Genomic DNA, 13,876 nt, shown 5'->3' on the forward strand with positions numbered 1-13,876 from the left:
TGATGGTAGTACGTGATAGTGGTGGTGGTGGTGGTGATGGTGGTACGTGATAGTGGTGGTGGTGGTGGTGGTCTTGGTGATGGTGGTTTTCATAAACAGAGAGAGAGAGAGAGTGAGAAAGAGAGTATAAAACCTGAGTTATGTCATATATGTCACGTCAATCCGTCTCTCTCTCTCTCTCTCTCTCTCTCTCTCTCTCTCTCTCACCACCACCACCACCACCACCACCACCACCATCACCACCACCACCACCATCACCACCACCACCACCACCACAATCATCACCACCACCACCACCACCACCACAATCACCACCACCACCATTATCACCACCACCATCACAATCATCACCATCACCACCACCATCACCACCACCACCACAATCATCACCACCACCACCACCACCACAACCATCACCACCACCACCACCACCTACCAATTCCCTCCACTTTGAAGTTGACGGCTGGAGCACAGAGTTGGCTGGACTGGGCTCCCAAAGATGGCGGCCTAGGTACTTCCGGTTGCCGCACCCGAGTGTCTTGCTCGCGCGCTCTAGGTATATAACTCTGTGCCCATACCACATGGAGGCGGGCGAGCGCCGAGCGTCACTAAGATCCAAACGGTACCGGTACTAGAGGCAATGCGCAGTGCCGAGTGATCATTAAGCTTCCCGGAACCCAAGTGATCATGAGGCTTCGCGGTACCAGGTACCGATACCAGGTACCGGTACCAGGTACCGGTACCTGGTACCGCGAAGCCTCATGATCACTTGGGTTCCGGGAAGCTTAATGATCACTCGGCACTGCGCATTGCCGCTAGGACACCGGTACCGTTTGGATCTTAGTGACGCTCGGCGCTCGCCCGCCTCCATGTGGTATGGGCCCTGTGTGTAGACGCTGAGTCACTGCCCCGCTGACCGTCCCCCCAAGTTCCCACCATTTTGTCCTGCTTTCCGTTTCCATCACAGCTCCCGTTTCCATTATTTTATTATTTGATTTATTTATTGGAGTTACTGGATAATTCTTCATGTCCGATTCTTTTTCTTTTTTAGGTTGCTAATAAATATTGTTATTGTTATTAGACTATGATCGAGTACCCACTACCCATATCACCGAGATATCCACTTACTAAGTGGTGATCTCTCTCTCTCTCTCTCTCTCTCTCTCTCTCTCTCTCTCTCTCTCTCTCTCTCTCTCTCTCTCTCTCTCTCTCTCTCTCTCTCTCTCTCTCTCTCTCTCTCTCTCTCTCTCTCTCTCTCTCTCTCTCTCTCTCTCTCTATATATATATATATATATATATATATATATATATCTATCTATCTATCTATCTATCTATCTATCTATCTATCTATCTATCTATCTCTCTATATATATATATATATATATATATATATATATATATATATATATATATATATATATATATAAGCGTTTGATAAAGTTTTAAGCGTTTGATAAAGTCCGCATCATAAATTACTTTACAAATTAAAGCAAATAGGTATTGACGGTCAAGTAAACCAATGGATCGCGAATTGGTTGAGCAACAGACAACAAATAGTGATTGACGGATTTAACTCAGAGTGGGCACCGGTCACTAGTGGCGTCCCTCAGGGCTCGGTTCTTGGCCCAGTGCTCTTCATTATTTTCATCAACGACGTGGATGTTGGACTCAATAACCGCATCAGTAAATTTGCAGACAACACAAAGATTGGTAACTCGGTTCTCACTGACGAAGACAGGCAAAGCCTCCAAGAGGATTTGCACAAAATTTCAGCTTGGTCGGATAGATGGGAGATGCCCTTTAACGTAGACAAGTGCCAGGTCCTTCAAGTTGGAACGAGGAATAAGAAGTTCGATTACGAAATGCGCGGCTTTAAACTCAAAAGCGTTCAATGCGTCAAGGACTTGGGGGTCAAAATCGCGTCAAACCTCAAATTCTCACAGCAATGCATCGATGCAGCAAATAAAGCGAACAGAATGTTGGGCTTCATTAAAAGAAACTTTTTATTCAAGAATAAAGATGTAATACTCCCGCTCTACAACAGTTTAGTCAGACCCCACTTGGAATATGCGGTACAGTTTTGGTCTCCCCTCCATGCAAAGGATATAGCTAAATTAGAAGGTGTTCAGCGTCGGGCAACGAAAATGATCCCTTCCTTGCGCAACAAATCCAACGAAGAAAGGCTTTCTACCCTTAACATGTTCTCTCTTGAGAAACGTCGCCTCCGAGGAAAACTGATCGAATGTTTTAAAATACTTAATGGTTTCACGAATGTAGACAGATCAACATTGTTTATGATCGATGACACTCTGCGCACGAGGAACAATGGCGTAAAACTCAGATGTAGACAAGTAAATTCAGACTGCACCAAATTTTTCTTCACCAACGTTGTAGTGCGAGAATGGAATAAGCTTCCACCATCAGTGGTCCAGTGTAACACGATTGACTCCTTCAAAAATAAGCTCGACCGTCACTTCCTTCAACGTAATATTAACTAGAGTAGAAATGCAACGTTTTGGAGTCTTCTGATTAATGTAAAATCACTTAGGTTTAAGGACAGACCACCAAGTCTGGACCATGGGGTCTGTGTGGTCTGATTTTCTATGTAAATCTATGTAAATCTCTCTCTCTCTCTCTCTCTCTCTCTCTCTCTCTCTCTCTCTCTCTCTCTCTCTCTCTCTCTCTCTCTCTCTCTCTCTCTCTCTCTCTCTCTCTCTCTCTCTCTCTCTCTCTCTCTCTCTCTCTCTCTCTCTCGCCTACTACACCTCCAGTATTTAATCATTTTATATAATCCATCATACAATTCTTTATAGCCAAAAACTCTCGCCAAGGGATTCAAACTCTTTTTTCGTTAATGCTTTATTGGATAAATATGATTCTCTCTCTCTCTCTCTCTCTCTCTCTCTCTCTCTCTCTCTCTCTCTCTCTCTCTCTCTCTCTCTCTCTCTAAAAGTTAACGAGTCATACGAATTTAACAGTGGCAAGTAAAAAGAAAACGAAGTCTTGGGTTAAAAGTTAGTGAGTCCCATGAGTCTTTAGAAAACGCTAATATATATTGTTATTGTTATTAGACTATGATCGAGTACATCCATAATAACTATACATGCTATTTTTTTTTCGAAAAAATAAATATTCACTTCATTCAGAGAGAGAGAGAGAGAGAGAGAGAGAGAGAGAGAGAGAGAGAGAGAGAGAGAGATTTTACATAGATTTACATAGAAAATCAGACCACACAGACCCCATGGTCCAGACTTGGTGGTCTGTCCTTAAACCTAAGTGATTTTACATTAATCAGAAGACTCCAAAACGTTGCATTTCTACTCTAGTTGATATTAAGTTGAAGGAAGTGACGGTCGAGCTTATTTTTGAAGGAGTCAATCGTGTTATACTGGACCACTGATGATGGGAGCTTATTCCATTCTCGCATTACAACGTTGGTGAAGAAAAATTTGGTGCAGTCTGAATTTATTGTCTACATCTGAGTTTTACGCCATTGTTCCTCGTGCGCAAAGTGTCATCGATCATAAACAATGTTGATCTGTCTACATTCGTGAAACCATTAAGTATTTTAAAACATTCGATCAGTTTTCCTCGGAGGCGACGTTTCTCAAGAGAGAACATGTTAAGGGTAGAAAGGCTTTCTTCGTAGGATTTGTTGCGCAAGGAAGGGATAATTTTCGTTGCCCGACGCTGAACACCTTCTAATTTAGCAATATCCTTTGCATGGAGAGAGAGAGAGAGAGAGAGAGAGAGAGAGAGAGAGAGAGAGAGAGAGAGAGAGAGAGAGAGAGAGAGAGAGAGAGAGAGAGAGAGAGAGATTTATATAGATTTACATAGAAAATCATACCACACAGACCCCATGGTCCAGACTAGGTGGTCTGTCCTTAAACCTAAGTGATTTTACGTTAATCAGAAGGCTCCTAAACGGTGCAATTCTACTCTAGTTGATATTAAGTTAAAGGAAAGAGAGAGAGTTTTCTTTACAGGAAATTTATATGGGAATTTCATCAGAAGCCATTAAGAAAAAAAAAACTCCTTCGGGTACCAGTACCGGTACCGGTACTAACGGTACTTAAGTTTTCGGTACCGGAACTACCGGACTGACGCCGCGACGCGCCCCCCGCCCTCGCCCACGGGCAATGGTCATTAAATTTGGCGCACTTTTCTTAGCATGGCGACAGCGATTACTTTTATGATGTTATATATACTTTTATAATGTTATATATACATTTATATATATATATATATATATATATATATATATATATATATATATATATATATATATATATATATATATATATATATATATATATATATATATATATATATATATATATATAGATAGATAGATAGATAGATAGATATAGATAGATAGATAGATAGATAGATGGATATATTCAGAGCTTCCGAAAAGTTAGTCCAGTGGAAAAGGTTTTAGTAGTTTTTTAAAAGTGAAGTTTTACGTACAACCACGAACCATCATCGCCACAATCATCACCACCACCATCACCACCACGGCCGCTACCACCACCACCATCACATCACCATATCACCATCACCTCCTCCACCATCACCACCACTTCCACCACCATCATCACCAACACCAACACCACCACTACATCACCATCTCTGCCACCAACACCACCACCATCACCACCACCATTACCATCTCTTCCACCAACACCAACACCATCACCACCACCATCAGCATCTCTACCACCAACACCACCACCATCACGACCACCTCCACCACAAACATCACCATCATCACCACAAACTTCACCATCATCATCACCACCATCACCACCATCATCATCATCAACATGTGGTAGTGGTGGTGGTGGTGGTGGTTGTGGTGGTGATGATGGTGATGGTGGTATATGTTGTGCTAAGTCTAATGAAGGGTATATATTTGTAATCAAATACCTTGCCTCTTGACTGAAAAGGGTATTGGTGAGGTTAAGGGTATTTTACTCGATAATATACCTTAGTTTCCGAGGTATACCATTTTTATACCCCTCATTTTTTACAGTGTAGGGGCCTTGTCCGCCCTCGTATGGAGCATGCATCTCATGTCGGGGGACGGGGGGGGGAGGAGGAGAGGAAATTCTACTCACACAACTTTTTTAGACAGAATAGAGTCGTCTCATCATTTCTCTTCGTCTTACTTGACAGTTTTCTACCTCTTAAATTCCGGCGTAGTGTTGCATCTCTTTCTATCTTCTAGCTATATATATATATATATATATATATATATATATATATATATATATATATATATATATATATATATATATTTTTTTTTTTATATATTTTTTTTTACGTCTTGGCCTATTGCGCCGGTAGGCTTCTTCCCGGTGGATCCTGATGGTCGGTCCAAGGCTTCTTCCCGGTGGGGCCTGATGATCGGCCCAGCCCGTTCTGGCGCAGGCGAGTGTTTATAGTGGCGCCATCTTGCATTGGCTCATGCTGCCCTCCCGGAGCTCATCTTTTAATCCTAGAATCTAGAGTCCGGGTTGATAGGTGGTCTTCTGGACAGCATGTGGGTAGTTTTAATCCACTCGGCGGCGGCTGAAAAATCCCAGCTTGGTGGCACCGGTCGGGGATTGAACTCGCGTCCTCCTGAACGCGGGGCCGTCTCGCTATCCGTTCAGCCACCGCCTCCTCATGCTGACTGCTCTTTTAAACTAGCTAACCGCATGCCTCCCTCACTCCTACAGTACTGCTGCACTCGACTTTTTACTCCAGCTCATCCCTATACTGTCCAAATTCTTTATGCAAGAATTAACCACCATCTTCATTTCTTCATCTCTTTCACTTATAAACTCTGGAACAGCCTTACTTTGTATTTCCTCCTGCGTATGACTTGAACTCCATCAAGAGGAGAGTATCAAAACACGTCTCCACACGAAACACATCTCTATTTGCTTTTATTGGAGCAGTGATTGGCGGGCTTTTATTCGGTCATTTATTTTTTACCTTGACCTTCTTCCTTTAATGTAAGAAAAAAAAAAAAACGCTGCTCCGAACAAAATAAAAATAAAAATATCAGAAAAGAAATCAATTTCGGGTAAGAAGGTGTCTTCATTATCTTACTATTGTATTAATTATTATTATTATTATTATTATTATTATTATTATTATTATTATTATTATTATTATTATTATTTTTATTATTATTATTAACATTATAATGATGATGATGATGATGATGGTGATGACGATGATTACTAATATTATTATTATTTTTTATTATTACTTTATATAATTATTATTATTATTATTATTATTATTATTATTATTATTATTATTATTATTATTATTATTATTATTATTATTATTATTACTATTATTATTATTATTATTATCATTATTATTATTATTATTATTATTATTATTATTATTATTATTATTATTATTATTACCATTACTAAAATTTTGGTATTACTATTATTATTATTATTATTATTATTATTATTATTATTATTATTATTATTATTATTATTATTATTATTATTATTACTATTACTAAAATTTTGGTATTACTATTATTATTATTATTATTATTATTATTATTATTATTATTATTATTATTATTATTATTACTATTATTATTATTATTATTATTATTATTATTATTATTATTATTATTATTATTATTATTATTATTACTATTACCAAAATTTTGGTATTACTATTATTATTATTATTATTATTATTATTATTATTATTATTATTATTATTATTATTACTATTACTAAAATTTTGGTATTACTATTATTATTATTATTATTATTATTATTATTATTATTATTATTATTATTATTATTATTATTATTATTATTATTATTATTATTATCATCATCGTCATCATTATCATCATCGTCATCATTATGAATTATTCTTGCTCCTTAGAACAGGATGGTAATTAATTCACGAGACAGAAATAACATATTAACGTGACTCGGAATTGATAAAAAGCTTTTATTTATTTCAGTTGCCGATAAATGGATTACCTGATGCAAAATTAAATTGTTACAAGGTTACCAGAGTAACAAAGAAATGCGATAGATAATTGTTTCATCATTTGCAAGGTATCAAGGGTATATTATGTGTGTGTGTGTGTGTGTGTGTGTGTGTGTGTGTGTGTGTGTGTGTGTGTGTGTGTGTGTGTGTGTGTGGTTGGTAGTGCAAACACTTCTACTACAATATGACATTGTCAGCCTGTGTGAAACGAAAACAAAAATGAACGTTAGTTTGCCAGGGTTTGTAACGTTTAGGCGTGCGAACGGTGCTTCACTTCACAGAGGAGGAACGGTCGTTATGGTGAAAAACTATCTGGCCCGTCACGTTTCTAGCGCCGATTATTGCCTTGATGACCAAGTGTGGTTGAAGTTCCGATGCATTCCTAGGGTGTTGTTTGGGTTTTGTTATATTCCTCCACATGACTCGGAATATTTTAACCACCAGTCGTTTGCAGCCATCCAAGAGAAGATTAGTGACGGTGACTGTAACTCCGTCATTATGGGTGACTTAAACTGCAGGCTTGGTGCTTATGTTCGTGAGTTACCTGCTCGAAGTGAAATACCAAACGCTCACTTGTACGAGTACCCGATCCTCCCCGACAGTGTGCACACCCCTAATGATAATGCCTATATATTATCTGCAATATGTTGTGATAATAAGATGTTGGTTGTAAATAACCTTAAGTCACCAGATAACTATTACAAGAGTGATATGACTTATCGAAAAGGTGGAAACTGGGTATCAGAACTCGATTTGTGTTTGACGTCTTACGAAGCTGTAAAAATATCAAGTCCTTCTGTGTACGTAAAACGGAATGTTTACCATCGGATCACGCTCCCATTAGTATTGAAGTCAATGTTCCAAAAATTAGCCTAGACTCTGTATCAGCGTGCGTGTCACCTTGGTGGCCACGCGTCACTGAGGAACCAGGAGGAGCGTGACCCGATGGTGCGTATGCCCGTCAAATTTACCTCTATTGATGTTGATGTATTCCGCTACAATATGAATAACCTCGGTGTGTCTAACTACGAAGATGTTAATGATGTTAATATTTTCGCCCAAAACATTTCTAACGCCTTATACGAGTGTGCAGGGGAGAGTCGCGTCACGAGCGAAGCGCGTCCAGGCAGTGGCAGCAGTCCCACCCGCTGGGACAGGCTGCTACAAGACAAGGACGACAAACGAGTGTGGCAAGCCATCAACTGGAAGGGATGCCTGCAAGATAACACCCATACAGATGTGAAGCCTTCTGATGAGGAATTCAAATGTTTCTATGAGAGTTTAATGAATGTTGCCCCAGACGACCTTGCCAACAAATGTCGGGATGCGAATATTACAATTCCTATATTAGACGATCCAGTTTCCCCTGATGAAGTCACTGCTCAGATTAAGAAGATCAAATCAGATAAAGCATGTAGTCCAGATGGTATCGCACCCGGTGTTTTTAAGCTGTTGCCTGCCCAGTGGATAATGCTCATAACAACTCTTTTCAATTCCATATTTACCACTGCACAGTATCCGACGTTTTGGACTAGGACTAATTTTTTTACTATTGTTAAAAGAGGTAACCGAAAAGACCCCCAAAATTACAGAGGCATTAATGTGATAAACGGTATATCGAAACTCTTTGATATGGTTCTCTGTTCGAGACTTGAGCAGTGGTTCACACCCCACCGTGAACAGGCAGGAGCTCAAAAAGGTCGCGGTTGTATCGAGCACATCGTAACATTACGTCTTTTGACTGACTTAGCCAGGAAGAAAAAGAAAAAGTTATTTGTCACATTGTTGGGTAGGCGGTGGCCGAAGTGATAGCGTACTGGACCCACATTCGCCGCGTGATGGACGACGCGGGTTCGAATCCTCACGCTACCACTCGGATTTTTCAGTCACCGCCGAGTGGCTTAAAACTACCCACATGCTGTCCTGAAGACCACCCATCAACCCGGACTCTAGAGGAAGCCGTCCAAGCGAATCAAGAACGAGTTCCGGGGGGCAGCATGAGCCAATGCAAGATGGCGCCACTATAAACACTCGCCTGCGCCAGAACGGGCTGGGCCGACCATCAGGCCCCACCTGGAAGAAGCCTTGGGCCGACCATCAGGCCCCACCGGGAAGATGCCTACCGGCGCAATAGGCAACAAACGTAAAAAAAAAAAAAAAAAAAAAAAATCATCGACTTCAGCCAAGCCTATGACTTAGTTTCGAGGGGTATATTAATACGGATTCTGAAGCGTCTTGGGTGCGGCATAGTCATGTTGGGCGTCATTAGTGCAATGTATTGTGTAACCGAGAGCATCATCGGCACTGCAGTGTTTGCAGTTACTCTGGGAGTCCGTCAAGGTTCACCCAAATCCTGTTTACTGTTTGTACTGTATGTGGATGAATTAATTAGACTGATTAGATATAATTGCGAAGATGATGGCTTCTTAAAATGGTTGCATATTCTTATACTTATGGATGACACCGTAATACTTTCAACATCACGAGAGAGAATGATTAATAAATTATTATTCATGAAGCGATTCTGCAGCGAGTATGGGATGAAAATAAACGAGTCAAAGACCAATAGTTTTGTAGTATACGGCACCCCCGAGGACAACGAGCCATTGCATATCAACGGCTTGGTGGTGGAGCGGTGTGCTCAGGATGTGTACCTGGGCTCCCCGTTCACTGCCGATGGTTCAGTATCGTCGTCAGTCAGAGCTCATGCAGATGCCAAGATGCCTCACGTCATCAAATTTGTGTCCTTTTTAAATAAGAATAATGACATTCCTTTTCGTGTTAAAAAACGTGTATTTGAGGCTTGCTTGATGTCAACTATTTTATACGGGTGCGAGTCCTGGCTGAATGCAGACCTTAGGCCGATAAAAAAGCTGTACAACTGGTCACTAAAAAATTTACTTGACGTAAAGTTAACTACGTGCAATGATGTATGCTATGTTGAGTCTGGCTATCCTCCTTTACACTCCTTAGTTAGAAGTAGGCAGAGTAGCTTCTTTTCTAAGATGTGGCGCGAAAGGCAAAGAATGGAGGATGACCCATTAGTTTTATCAGTAAATACTGTCATGGAGAATAATTATCAGACTTGGATATACATCGATGACTTGCTGAACAGGGTAACTGACGACACTGATGAAGGGTTTAGAGAGCTAAAAGCTAATATTATTAACTCAACCTTCCTCTAAGCGTGTAACATATAAAGAAATAAATCCAAGTTTATCTGTCCCTTCTGTATCGGAGGCCAAGACTCACATTAGCGAGCACCACCGAATTGCGTACACGCGGTTCCGTGTGTCCGCACACTCGCTGGCTGTGGAGGTAGGAAGATGGAACAGAAGGGGACGAGGAAGGTTACCATTGGAAGAACGGTTTTGTCTCTGCGGTCAGATCCAAACAGAGATGCATGTAGTACAGGACTGCACATTAACACAGCGACTGAGGGACACACACAACTTTGTTAATATCCTTGACTTGTTTTCTGACCAGTATGATGACGCCCAAAGATGCTATATAATATACATGATCCTGGATGTTTACAAAACCTAGTCCTTTAAATTAGTCACGCTTAATCTTACGTTGCTCGTTTGGAGTTGTTTTAACGTATTTTAGTTTGAGTATGTTTCTATAGTCCGCATTATTTCTTAATTTTGTTTCTAGTCAAATATATTTTATTATTATTTTTTTTTGATGCAATTGTTTTAGTTTTTTGTAATCGTTTTGTCTTAAAAGAAATACGAGTAGTATATTTACTGGGTACTGGAGTTCATTAAAGTTAGGGTAGGATTCAAGTTTTAGAGAGAGTCGTTTTATTTTCGTGTTTTTTTTTTTTTTGTGGCTTTTGCCTGATTGCATATGTTTTAGTGTTTGGCTTTACTGGAGTTCAGTAAACTTTGGGTAGTGTTCAATTTTTAGAGAGAGTCGTTTTATTTTCGCGGTTTTGTGGCTTTCGCTTGATTGTATATGCTTTAGTGTCTGGTTTGTTTTAGTTTATAGGTATTTATTTGCATTTTGGGGAGTTTCTTATTTATAGTCCTTATAAATGTCTGCTAATGCGGCTAGAAAAGTTTTTTTTAATGTAAGATATTTTTATTGTTCAGAGACGTAATTCATGAAAATCATTTGTGTTGGACCTTTCATTGTAACGTTTTTTTATAAGACAGTTGTTGTGGTCAATAAAACTAACTAACTAACTATGTCTGTGTGTGTGTGTGTGTGTGTGTGTGTGTGTGTGTGTGTGTGTTTAATTCACCAAAGGCTGATCACTTGCTGGATTCGTGACCACCAGCAAGTGCCCTCCAGTGAGAGTCAACTCGTTAGCCGACCTCAAGGCAACTGACCTTCACAGTTCACACACCACATACCCATATCCCTCTTGCTCGTTAGCGGAAAGTAACCGCTCCTTGTTAGCGGAATTTTTTTTTCGGCCATAACGGAGCTCGAATCTCAGAATGACAGGCCGAAGTCTGACAAGGCAGAGATGTAGTCCACTGAACCACCGTAACTGTGTTTGTGTGTGTGTGTGTGTGTGTGTGTGTGTGTGTGTGTGTGTGTGTGTGTAATCATCATTATCATCCTCATCCTCATAATCATCATCAACATAATATATAATAATAATAATAATAATAATAATAATAATAATAATAATAATAATAATAATAATAATAATAATAATAATAATAATAATAATAATAATAATAATAATAATAATAATAATAATGATAATAATAATAATAATAAACGGGTTATTGAGAATGAGAGGCAGCCTTTCTGCTGAAAATATAAACATAAAGAATGCGTGTATTTGTGTGTGTGTGTGTGTGTGTGTGTGTGTGTGTGTGTGTGTGTGTGTTCTACCCTGTTTGTATATTTACAGGACTTAATCAGCTCCGCAATGCCTCGTATTATATTTCGTTTTATCGGCTAATTCCTGTAATTTGTGTTATTTCAATCACACACGATTTCATTTAATACATGCGTCGCTCGCGCGTGTGTGTGTGTGTGTGTGTGTGTGTGTGTTCTTCCCTGTTTGTATATTTACAGGACTTAGTCAACCCCGTTAAGCTCTATATTTTATTTCACTTTATCGGCGAATTCCTTATATTTGTGCTTCATTTTCGTACACGATTTTATTTACTTCATGCATCGCGCGAGTGTGTGTGTGTGTGTGTGTGTGTGTGTGTTTGCAGTCCATCTATTTCGACAGGTGGTAACATGGTGATGTCAGGATGCTACTAGAAGTGAATGAACACCGCAGGTGAGGCGCAGTGATGTCAGTCACTCGTCGTCATGATCCAGCATCACCCAGTATACTTTGCCCACCACCTACCGAGCCACCCCACCCACCACCGCCATCCCTCCCACTCACCCTTTTGGTCCCTCCCATTTGCCCACCCACCTCACTCTCATATTGTGGCAATCTTCCTAACCTGCGCCTTTCCCCTTCTTCCTGATGGCGTGGCATGGTCAGACTTCGTGGTGGCTGGGTGTTGTATTACGTGGGAGGGCCACCACCATGTTATTGATACCAGAAGTAACAGTACAGGATGTCATTATCAAATCGGGAAAGTGGAGAATGCTGCGAGGCTGTGTTCGTCTGCTCAGGCATGCTGCCCTGTCTTTTAACTCTGATATGATAGTTTTTAAGTGGATAGCTCAGGTAAGCAGTATCGTAAAGGATTAAAAATAAAAGAAAATGTAAAAATGTGTTTAAAGCTCAAAGGAAATAAATCCAACCGATTGCGGGCGGCTGGCATCGTGAGGGGGTAGTTGAAAATTCATACACTAGATGGCAACTCCAGCGACCAACCCGCCATATTGAGCCTGGCCGACCCACATTCGACACGAGTGAGTTTTTCTCATTTTACATAGTTTTTAGGGCTTTCTTGGCTTATTCTGTGCAACAGTCAAAGACATAAGATCGGTGTCGTCCCATATGAGGGGTTTCAAGTGGCTGCTGGGAGTGGAGGTTGCGGAAACCAGTGGAAATGTGATGTAGTCTGCTATGTTATTGGATCGATGTAAGAGAGAGCTAGCAGGGGCTGGCCGCCTCGCAGTGTGTACGTATGTCACGGCCAGCTTCCGTGTGGAAATAACATCATATAAACCATCAGGTGATCGGTTAGTGGTGTTTGGGGGGTGGTCAGACACGTTGTTCAAATGGAATACTCGTCACGGGGCGTCAGGGAATGTGGAAACAGCTTCCAGTGCTGGGTGAGGCCCACGGAAGTACAGTGCCTGGGCCGTAGCGGGACCCTCGCAGCCGCTAAGGGTGAAAATTTACCCGCACCCATGACACGCCCTACCTGCGCTGTCCCCGCCCCCTGAAGGAGGCCTGTGTGCGGGGGGTGGGTGGGGGGGATAGACCTGCGGATCACTTAGAAGGGCGAGGGTGGAGTGTTGGTGCATACTGCTGGCGGTGGAGTAACGGGGACCACGGGGTCAACGAATTAAGGCAGGAGCACTCATGTGAAAAGTTCCTCCTTCTGGTGGTGGCGATGACAGGCGACTCCTGAACCTGCCGACACCACCACCATCTCCGCTAAAGCTGCCCCATTGTCTCTCCTCCCCGTCAGCCACCTTCTGCCGCGGCTGCTGTTGCTCCTGCCGGCGGAGAGCATCATTGATTTACGCGGAGTGTTGTGTCGCCGCCACTCGACACTACGTGAAAGTGCTACACACCCATGCTGCCGCCTCCCATCGCCGCCCGCCCTCTGCCGTGCACACACACACACACACAAACGGCGCCCCCACACCGTCTGCCGCGCACCTGTTAACGCCGCACATCTTAGCATTATAATTTATATTGCCGCGTTAACAGTGTACACGCGCTTGATAACAATCTACTGAC

The sequence above is a fragment of the Eriocheir sinensis genome, unplaced genomic scaffold (assembly GCF_024679095.1).
Source record: "Eriocheir sinensis breed Jianghai 21 unplaced genomic scaffold, ASM2467909v1 Scaffold290, whole genome shotgun sequence".
NCBI lineage: Eukaryota > Metazoa > Arthropoda > Malacostraca > Decapoda > Varunidae > Eriocheir > Eriocheir sinensis.